The sequence below is a fragment of the Megalopta genalis genome, unplaced genomic scaffold (genome assembly GCF_051020955.1).
Source record: "Megalopta genalis isolate 19385.01 unplaced genomic scaffold, iyMegGena1_principal scaffold0030, whole genome shotgun sequence".
Lineage (NCBI taxonomy): Eukaryota > Metazoa > Arthropoda > Insecta > Hymenoptera > Halictidae > Megalopta > Megalopta genalis.
In genome coordinates this window covers 1,099,040-1,111,372 of record NW_027476099.1, presented here as the reverse complement: position 1 = coordinate 1,111,372, position 12,333 = coordinate 1,099,040, and positions in this window count along the sequence as shown.

Below are 12,333 nucleotides of genomic sequence, written 5' to 3'. Positions count from 1 at the left end.
AATGAACGAATGAACGAATGAACGAATGAACGAATGAACAAATGAACAAATGAACAAATGAACAAATGAACAAATGAACAAATGAACAAATGAACAAATGAACAAATATACAAATGAACAAATGAACAAATGAACAAATGAACAAGTGAACAAATGAACAAATGAACAAATGGACAAATGAAAAAATGAACAAATGAACAAAGGAACAAATGAACAAATGAACAAATGAACAAACGAACTAATGAACAAATGCAGAAATGAACAAATGAACAAATGAACAAAAGAACTAATGAACAAATGCAGAAATGAACAAATGAACAAATGAACAAAAGAACTAATGAACAAATGCAGAAATGAACAAATGAACAAATGAACAAAAGAACTAATGAACAAATGCAGAAATGAACAAATGAACAAATGAACAAAAGAAGAAATGAACGAATGAAGAAATGAACAAATGAACAAATGAACAAAGGAACAAATGAACAAAGGAACAAACGAACAAACGATCAAATGAACAAGTGAACAAGTCAACAAGTGAACAAATGAACAAATGAACAAATGAACGAATGAACAAATGACCAAGTGAACAAATGAAGAAATGAAGAATTGAAGATGTGAACAAATGAAGAAATGAAGATTTGAAGAAATGAACAAATGAACAAGTTGAGAAATGAACAAATCAACAAATTAAGCAAATGAACAAATGAACAAGTGAACAAGTGAACAAGTGAACAAATGAACAAATGAACAAATGAACAAATGACAAATGAACAAATGAACAAATGGACAAATGAACAAATGAACAAATGAACAAATGAACAAATGAATAAATGAACAAATGAACAAATGAACAAATGAACAAATGAACAAATGAACAAATGAACAAATGAACAAATGAACAAATGAAGAAATGAAGAAATGAAGAAATGAAGAAATGAAGAAATGAAGAAATGAAGAAATGAAGAAATGAAGAAATGAAGAAATGAACAAATGAACAAATGAACAAATGAACAAATGAACAAATGAACAAATGAACAAATGAACAAATGAACAAATGAACAAATGAACAAATGAACAAATGAACAAATGAACAAATGAACAAATGAACAAATGAACAAATGAAGAAATGAAGAAATGAAGAAATGAAGAAATGAAGAAATGAACAAATGAACAAATGAACAAATGAACAAATGAACAAATGAACAAATGAACAAATGAACAAATGAAGAAATGAACAAATGAACAAATGAACAAATGAACAAATGAACAAATGAACAAATGAACAAATGAACAAATGAACAAATGAACAAATGAACAAATGAACAAATGAACAAATGAACAAATGTACAAATGATCAAATGAACAAATGGACAAATGAACAAATGAACAAATGAACAAATGAACAAATGAACAAATGAACAAATGAAAAAATGAACAAATGAACAAATGAACAAATGAACAATTGAACAAATGAACAAATGAACAAATGAACAAATGAACTAATGAACAAATGAACAAATGAACAAATGAACAAATGAACTAATGAACAAATGAAGAAATGAACAAATGAACAAATGAACAAATGAACAAATGAACAAATGAACAAATGATCAAATGAAAAAATGAACAAATGAACAAATGAACAAATGAACAAATGCACAAATGAACAAATGAACAAATGCACAAATGAACAAATGAACAAATGAGCGAATAGACAAATGAACGAATGAACAAATGAACAAATGAACAAATGAACGAATGAACGAATGAACAAATGAACAAATGAACAAATGAACAAATGAACAAATGAACGAATGAACAAATGAACAAATGAACGAATGAACAAATGAACAAATGAACAAATGAACAAATGAACAAATGAACAAATGAACAAATGAACAAATGAACAAATGAACAAATGAACAAATGAACAAATGAAAAAATGACCAAATGAACAAATGAACAAATGAATAAGTGAACAAATGAACGAATGAACAAATGAACAAATGAACAAATGAACAAAGGAACAAACGAACAAATGAACAAAGGAACAAACGAACAAACGAACAAATGAACAAACGATCAAATGAACAAGTGAACAAGTCAACAAGTGAACAAATGAACAAATGAACAAATGAACAAATGAACAAATGAACAAATGAACAAATGAACAAATGAACAAATGACCAAATGAACAAATGAACAAATGAACAAATGAACAAATGAACAAATGAACGAATGAACGAATGAACAAATGAACAAATGAACAAATGAACAAATGAGCGAATAGACAAATGAACGAATGAACAAATGAACAAATGAACAAATGAACAAATGAACAAATGAACAAATGAACAAATGAACAAATGAACAAATGAACAAATGGACAAATGAACAAATGAACAAATGAACAAATGAACAAATGAACAAATGAACGAATGAACGAATGAACAAATGAACAAATGAGCGAATAGACAAATGAACGAAGGAACAACTGAACAAATGAACAAATGAACAAATGAACAAATGAACAAATGAACAAATGAACGAATGAACGAATGAACAAATGAACAAATGAACAAATGAACAAATGAACAAATGAACAAATGAACAAATGAACAAATGAACAAATGAACAAATGAACAAATGAACAAATGAACAAATGAACGAATGAACAAATGAACGAATGAACAAATGAACAAATGAACAAATGAACAAATGAACAAATGAACAAATGAACAAATGAACAAATGAACAAATGAACGAATGAACAAATGAACAAATGAACAAATGAACAAATGAACAAATGAACAAATGATCAAATGAACAAATGAACAAATGAAGAAATGAACAAATGAACAAATGTGCGAATAGACAAATGAACGAATGAACAAATGAACAAATGAACATATGAACGAATGAACAAATGAACAAATGAACGAATGAACAAATGAACAAGTGAACAAATGAACAAATGAACAAATGAACAAATGAACAAATGAACAAATGAACAAATGAACAATTGAACAAATGAACAAATGAACAAATGAACAATTGAACAAATGAACAAATGAACAAATGAACAAATATACAAATGAACAAATCAACAAATGAACAAATGAACAAATATACAAATGAACAAATGAACAAATGAACAAATGAACAAATGAACAAATGAACAAATGAACAAATGAACAAATGAACAAATGAACAAATGAACAAATGAACAAATGAACAAATGAACAAATGAACACATGAACAAATGAACAAATGAGCGAATAGACAAATGATCGAATGAACAAATGAACAAATGAGCGAATAGAAAAATGAACGAAGGAACAAATGAACAAATGAACAAATGAACAAATGAACAAATGAACAAATGAGAGAATAGACAAATGAACGAATGAACAAATGAACAAATGAACGAATGAACAAATGAACAAATGAACAAATGAACAAATGAACAAATGAACAAATGAACAAATGAGCGAATAGACAAATGAACGAATGAATAAATGAACAAATGAGCGAATAGACAAATGATCGAATGAACAAATGAACAAATGAGCGAATAGAAAAATGAACGAAGGAACAAATGAACAAATGAACAAATGAACAAATGAGCGAATAGACAAATGAACGAATGAACAAATGAACAAATGAACGAATGAACGAAGGAACAAATGAACAAATGAACAAATGAACAAATGATCAAATGAACAAATGAACAAATGAAGAAATGAACAAATGAACAAATGAACAATTGAACAAATGAACAAATGACAAATGAACAAATGAACAAATGAACAAATGAGCAAATGAACAAATGAACAAATGAACAAATGAACAAATGAACAAATGAACAAATGAACAAATGAACAAATGAACAAATGAACAAATGAACAAATGAACAAATGAACCAATGAACCAATGAACGAATGAACGAATGAACGAATGAACGAATGAACGAATGAACAAATGAACAAATGAACAAATGAACAGATGAACAGATGAACAGATGAACAAATGAACAAATGAACAAATGAACAAATGAACAAATGAACAAATGAACAAATGAACAAATGAACAAATGATCAAATGAACAAATGAACAAATGAACAAATGAAAAAATGAACAAATGAACAAATGAACAAATGAACAAATGATCAAATGAACAAATGAGCGAATAGACAAATGAACGAATGAACGAATGAACAAATGAACAAATGAACAAATGAACAAATGAGCGAATAGACAAATGAACGAATGAACAAATGAACAAATGAACGAATGAACGAATGAACGAATGAACAAATGAACAAATGAACAAATGAACAAATGAACGAATGAACAAATGAACAAATGAACGAATGAACAAATGAACAAATGAACAAATGAACAAATGAACAAATGAACAAATGAACAAATGAACAAATGAACAAATGAACAAATGAACAAATGAAAAAATGACCACATGAACAAATGAACAAATGAATAAGTGAACAAATGAACAAAGGAACAAATGAACAAATGAACAAATGAACCAATGAACAAATGAACAAATGAACAAACGAACTAATGAACAAATGCAGAAATGAACAAATGAACAAATGAACAAAAGAACAAATGAACGAATGAACAAATGAACAAATGAACAAATGAACAAAGGAACAAACGAACAAATGAACAAAGGAACAAATGAACAAATGAACAAATGAACAAATGAACGAATGAACAAATGAACAAATGAGCGAATAGACAAATGAACGAAGGAACAACTGAACAAATGAACAAATGAACAAATGAACAAATGAACAAATGAACAAATGAACAAATGAACAAATGAACAAATGAACAAATGAACGAATGAACGAATGAACAAATGAACAAATGTACAAATGAACAAATGAACAAATGAACAAATGAACAAATGAACAAATGAACAAATGAACAAATGAACAAATGAACAAATGAACGAATGAACAAATGAACGAATGAACAAATGAACAAATGAACAAATGAACAAATGAACGAATGAACGAATGAACAAATGAACAAATGAACGAATGAACAAATGAACAAATGAACAAATGAACAAATGAACAAATGAACAAATGAACAAATGATCAAATGAACAAATGAACAAATGAAGAAATGAACAAATGAACAAATGTGCGAATAGACAAATGAACGAATGAACAAATGAACAAATGAACATATGAACGAATGAACAAATGAACAAATGAACGAATGAACAAATGAACAAGTGAACAAATGAACAAATGAACAAATGAACAAATAAACACATGAACAAGCGATCAAACGAAAAAATGAACAAATGAACAAATGAACAAATGAAAAAATGAGCGAATAGACAAATGAACGAAGGAACAAATGATCAAATGAACAAATGAACAAATGAACAAATGAACAAATGAACAAATGAACAAATGAACAAATGAACAAATGAACAAATGAACAAATGAACAAATGAACAAATGAACAATTGAACAAATGAACAAATGACAAATGAACAAATGAACAAATGAACAAATGAACAAATGAACAAATGAACAAATGAGCGAATAGACAAATGAACGAATGAACAAATGAACAACTGAACGAATGAACAAATGAACAAATGAACGAATGAACGAATGAACAAATGAACAAATGAGCGAATAGACAAATGAACGAAGGAACAAATGAACAAATGAACAAATGAACGAATGAACGAATGAACGAATGAACAAATGAACAAATGCACAAATGAACAAATGAAGAAATGAACAAATGAACAAATGTGCGAATAGACAAATGAACGAATGAACAAATGAACAAATGAACATATGAACGAATGAACAAATGAACAAATGAACGAATGAACAAATGAACAAATGAACAAATGAACAAATGAACAAATGAACAAATGAACAAATGAACAAATGAACAAATGAACAAATGAACAAATGAACAAATGAACAAATGAACAAATGAACAAATGAACAAATGAAGAAATGAACAAATGAACAAATGAACAAATGAACAAATGAACAAATGAACAAATGAACAAATGAACAAATGAACATATGAGCGAATAGACAAATGAACGAAAGAAAAATGAACAAATGAGCAAATGAACAAATGAACAAATGAGCGAATAGACAAATGAACGAATGAACAAATGAACAAATGAACAAATGAACAAATGAACAAATGGACAAATGAACAAATGAACAAATGAACAAATGAACAAATGAACAAATGAACAAATGAACAAATGAACAAATGAACAAATGAACAAATGAACAAATGAGCGAATAGACAAATGAACGAATGAACAAATGAACAACTGAACGAATGAACAAATGAACAAATGAACGAATGAACGAATGAACAAATGAACAAATGAGCGAATAGACAAATGAACGAAGGAACAAATGAACAAATGAACAAATGAACGAATGAACGAATGAACGAATGAACAAATGAACAAATGCACAAATGAACAAATGAACAAATGAACAAATGAACAAATGAACAAATGAACAAATGAACAAATGAACGAATGAACAAATGAACAAATGGACAAATGAACAAATGAACAAATGAACAAATGAACAAATGAACAAATGAACAAATGAACAAATGAGCGAATAGACAAATGAACGAATGAACAAATGAACAACTGAACGAATGAACAAATGAACAAATGAACAAATGAACAAATGAACAAATGAACAAATGAACAAATGAACAAATGAACAAATGAACAAATGAGCGAATAGGCAAATGAACGAATGAAAAAATGAACAAATGAACAAATGAACAAATGAACAAATGAGCGAATAGACAAATGAACGAATGAACAAATGAACAAATGAACAAATGAACAAATGGACAAATGAACAAATGAACAAATGAACAAATGAACAAATGAACAAATGAACAAATGAACAAATGAACAAATGAACAAATGAACAAATGAACAAATGAGCGAATAGACAAATGAACGAATGAACAAATGAACAACTGAACGAATGAACAAATGAACAAATGAACGAATGAACGAATGAACAAATGAACAAATGAGCGAATAGACAAATGAACGAAGGAACAAATGAACAAATGAACAAATGAACGAATGAACGAATGAACGAATGAACAAATGAACAAATGCACAAATGAACAAATGAACAAATGAACAAATGAACAAATGAACAAATGAACGAATGAACGAATGAACAAATGAGCGAATAGACAAATGAACGAATGAACAAATGAACAAATGAGCGAATAGACAAATGAACGAATGAACAAATGAACAAATGAACAAATGAACAAATGAACAAAAGGACAAATGAACAAATGAACAAATGAACAAATGAACAAATGAACAAAAGAACAAATGAACAAATGAACAAATGAACAAAAGAACAAATGAACAAATGAACAAATGAACAAATGAGCGAATAGACAAATGAACGAATGAACAAATGAACAAATGAACGAATGAACAAATGAACAAATGAACGAATGAACGAATGAACAAATGAACAAATGAGCGAATAGACAAATGAACGAAGGAACAAATGAACGAAGGAACAAATGAACAAATGAACGAATGAACGAATGATCGAATGAACAAATGAACAAATGAACAAATGAACAAATGAACAAATGAACAAATGAACAAATGAACAAATGAACGAATGAACGAATGAACGAATGAACGAATGAACGAATGAACGAATGAACGAATGAACGAATGAACGAATGAACGAATGAACGAATGAACGAATGAACGAATGAACGAATGAACGAATGAACGAATGAACGAATGAACGAATGAACGAATGAACGAATGAACGAATGAACGAATGAACGAATGAACGAATGAACGAATGAACGAATGAACTAATGCACAAATGAACAAATGAACAAATGAACAAATGAACAAATGAACAAATGAACAAATGAACAAATGAACAAATGAACAAATGAACAAATGAACAAATGAACAAATATACAAATGAACAAATGAACAAATGAACAAATGAACAAATGAACAAGTGAACAAATGAACAAATGAACAAATGAACAAATGAAAAAATGAACAAATGAACAAAGGAACAAATGAACAAATGAACAAATGAACAAACGAACTAATGAACAAATGCAGAAATGAACAAATGAACAAATGAACAAAAGAACTAATGAACAAATGCAGAAATGAACAAATGAACAAATGAACAAAAGAACTAATGAACAAATGCAGAAATGAACAAATGAACAAATGAACAAAAGAACTAATGAACAAATGCAGAAATGAACAAATGAACAAATGAACAAAAGAAGAAATGAACGAATGAAGAAATGAACAAATGAACAAATGAACAAAGGAACAAATGAACAAAGGAACAAACGAACAAACGATCAAATGAACAAGTGAACAAGTCAACAAGTGAACAAATGAACAAATGAACAAATGAACGAATGAACAAATGACCAAGTGAACAAATGAAGAAATGAAGAATTGAAGATGTGAACAAATGAAGAAATGAAGATTTGAAGAAATGAACAAATGAACAAGTTGAGAAATGAACAAATCAACAAATTAAGCAAATGAACAAATGAACAAGTGAACAAGTGAACAAGTGAACAAGTGAACAAATGAACAAATGAACAAATGAACAAATGACAAATGAACAAATGAACAAATGGACAAATGAACAAATGAACAAATGAACAAATGAACAAATGAATAAATGAACAAATGAACAAATGAACAAATGAACAAATGAACAAATGAACAAATGAACAAATGAACAAATGAACAAATGAACAAATGAACAAATGAAGAAATGAAGAAATGAAGAAATGAAGAAATGAAGAAATGAAGAAATGAAGAAATGAAGAAATGAAGAAATGAAGAAATGAACAAATGAACAAATGAACAAATGAACAAATGAACAAATGAACAAATGAACAAATGAACAAATGAACAAATGAACAAATGAACAAATGAACAAATGAACAAATGAACAAATGAACAAATGAACAAATGAACAAATGAACAAATGAACAAATGAACAAATGAACAAATGAACAAATGAACAAATGAACAAATGAACAAATGAACAAATGAACAAATGAACAAATGAACAAATGAACAAATGAACAAATGAACAAATGAAAAAATGACCAAATGAACAAATGAACAAATGAATAAGTGAACAAAGGAACAAATGAACAAATGAACAAATGAACAAATGAACAAATGAACAAATGAACAAATGAACAAATGAACAAATGAACAAATGAACAAATGAACAAATGAACAAATGAACAAATGAAAAAATGACCAAATGAACAAATGAACAAATGAATAAGTGAACAAATGAACAAATGAACAAATGAACAAATGAACAAATGAACAAATGAACAAATGAACAAATGGACAATTGAACAAATGAACAAATGAACAAATGAACAAATGAACAAATGAACAAACGAACTAATGAACAAATGCAGAAATGAACAAATGAACAAATGAACAAAAGAACAAATGAACGAATGAACAAATGAACAAATGAACAAATGAACAAAGGAACAAACGAACAAACGATCAAATGAACAAGTGAACAAGTCAACAAGTGAACAAATGAACAAATGAACAAATGAACGAATGAACAAATGAACAAATGAACAAATGAACAAATGGACAAATGAACAAATGAACAAATGAGCGAATAGACAAATGAACGAATGAACAAATGAACAAATGAACGAATGAACAAATGAACAAATGAACAAATGAACAAATGAACAAATGAACAAATGAACAAATGAACAAATGAGCGAATAGACAAATGAACGAATGAACGAATGAACAAATGAACAAATGAACGAATGAACAATTGTGCGAATAGACAAATGAAAGAATGAACAAATGAACAAATGAACGAATGAACAAATGAACAAATGAACAAATGAACGAATGAACAATTGTACAAATGGGCGAATAGACAAATGAACGAAGGAACAAATGAACGAATGAACAAATGAACAAATGAACAAATGAACAAATGAACAAATGTACAAATGAACAAATGAACAAATGAACAAATGAACGAATGAACGAATGAACAAATGAACAAATGAACAAATGAACAAATGAATAAATGAACAAATGAACAAATGAACAAATGAACAAATGAACAAATGAACAAATGAACAAATGAACAAATGAACAAATGAACAAATGAACAAATGAACAAGTGAACAAGTGAACAAATGAACAAAGGAACAAATGAACAAATGAACAAATGAACAAATGAACAAATGAACAAATGAACAAATGAACAAATGAACAAATGAACAAATGAACAAACGAACTAATGAACAAATTCAGAAATGAACAAATGAACAAATGAACAAAAGAACAAATGAACGAATGAACAAATGAACAAATGTACAAATGAACAAAGGAACAAATGAACAAAGGAACAAACGAACAAACGATCAAATGGACAAGTGAACAAGTCAACAAGTGAACAAATGAACAAATGAACAAATGAACAAATGAACGAATGAAGGAATGAACAAATGAACAAATGAGCGAATAGACAAATGAACGAAGGAACAAATGAACAAATGAACAAATGAACGAATGAACGAATGAACAAATGAACAAATGAACAAATGAACAAATGAACAAATGAACAAGTGAACAAGTCAACAAGTGAACAAATGAACAAATGAACAAATGAACGAATGAACAAATGACCAAGTGAACAAATGAAGAAATGAAGAATTGAAGATGTGAAAAAATGAAGAAATGAAGATTTGAAGAAATGAACAAATGAACAAGTGAACAAGTGAACAAGTGAACAAATGAACAAGTGAACAAATGAACAAATGAACAAATGAACAAATGAACAAATGAACAAATGAGCAAATGAACAAATGAAGAAATGAAGAAATGAAGAAATGAAGAAATGAAGAAATGAAGAAATGAAGAAATGAAGAAATGAAGAAATGAAGAAATGAAGAAATGAAGAAATGAAGAAATGAAGAAATGAACAAATGAACAAATGAAGAAATGAAGAAATGAAGAAATGAAGAAATGAACAAATGAACAAATGAAGAAATGAACAAATGAACAAATGAACAAATGAACAAATGAACAAATGAACAAATGAACAAATGAACAAATGAAAAATGAACAAATGAACAAATGAACAAATGAACAAATGAACAAATGAACAAATGAACAAATGAACAAATGAACAAATGAACAAATGAACAAATGAACAAATGAACAAATGAACAAATGAACAAATGAACAAATGAACAAATGAACAAATGAACAAATGAGCAAATGAACAAATGAACAAATGAACAAATGAACAAATGAACAAATGAACAAATGAACAAATGAACAAATGAACAAATGAACAAATGAACAAATGAACAAATGAACAAATGAGCGAATAGACAAATGAACGAATGAACAAATGAACAAATGAACAAATGGACAAATGAACAAATGAACAAATGAACAAATGCAGAAATGAACAAATGAACAAATGAACAAAAGAACTAATGAACAAATGCAGAAATGAACAAATGAACAAATGAACAAAAGAACTAATGAACAAATGCAGAAATGAACAAATGAACAAATGAACAAAAGAAGAAATGAACGAATGAAGAAATGAACAAATGAACAAATGAACAAAGGAACAAATGAACAAAGGAACAAACGAACAATCGATCAAATGAACAAGTCAACAAGTCAACAAGTGAACAAATGAACAAATGAACAAATGAACGAATGAACAAATGACCAAGTGAACAAATGAAGAAATGAAGAATTGAAGATGTGAACAAATGAAGAAATGAAGATTTGAAGAAATGAACAAATGAACAAGTTGAGAAATGAACAAATCAACAAATTAAGCAAATGAACAAATGAACAAGTGAACAAGTGAACAAGTGAACAAATGAACAAATGAACAAATGAACAAATAAAGAAATGAACAAATGAAAAAATGGACAAATGAGCAAATGAACAAATGAACAAATGAACAAATGAATAAATGAACAAATGAACAAATGAACAAATGAACAAATGAACAAATGAACAAATGAACAAATGAACAAATGAACAAATGAAGAAATGACGAAATGAAGAAATGAAGAAATGAAGAAATGAAGAAATGAACAAATGAACAAATGAACAAATGAACAAATGAACAAATGAACAAATGAACAAATGAACAAATGAACAAATGAACAAATGAACAAATGAACAAATGAACA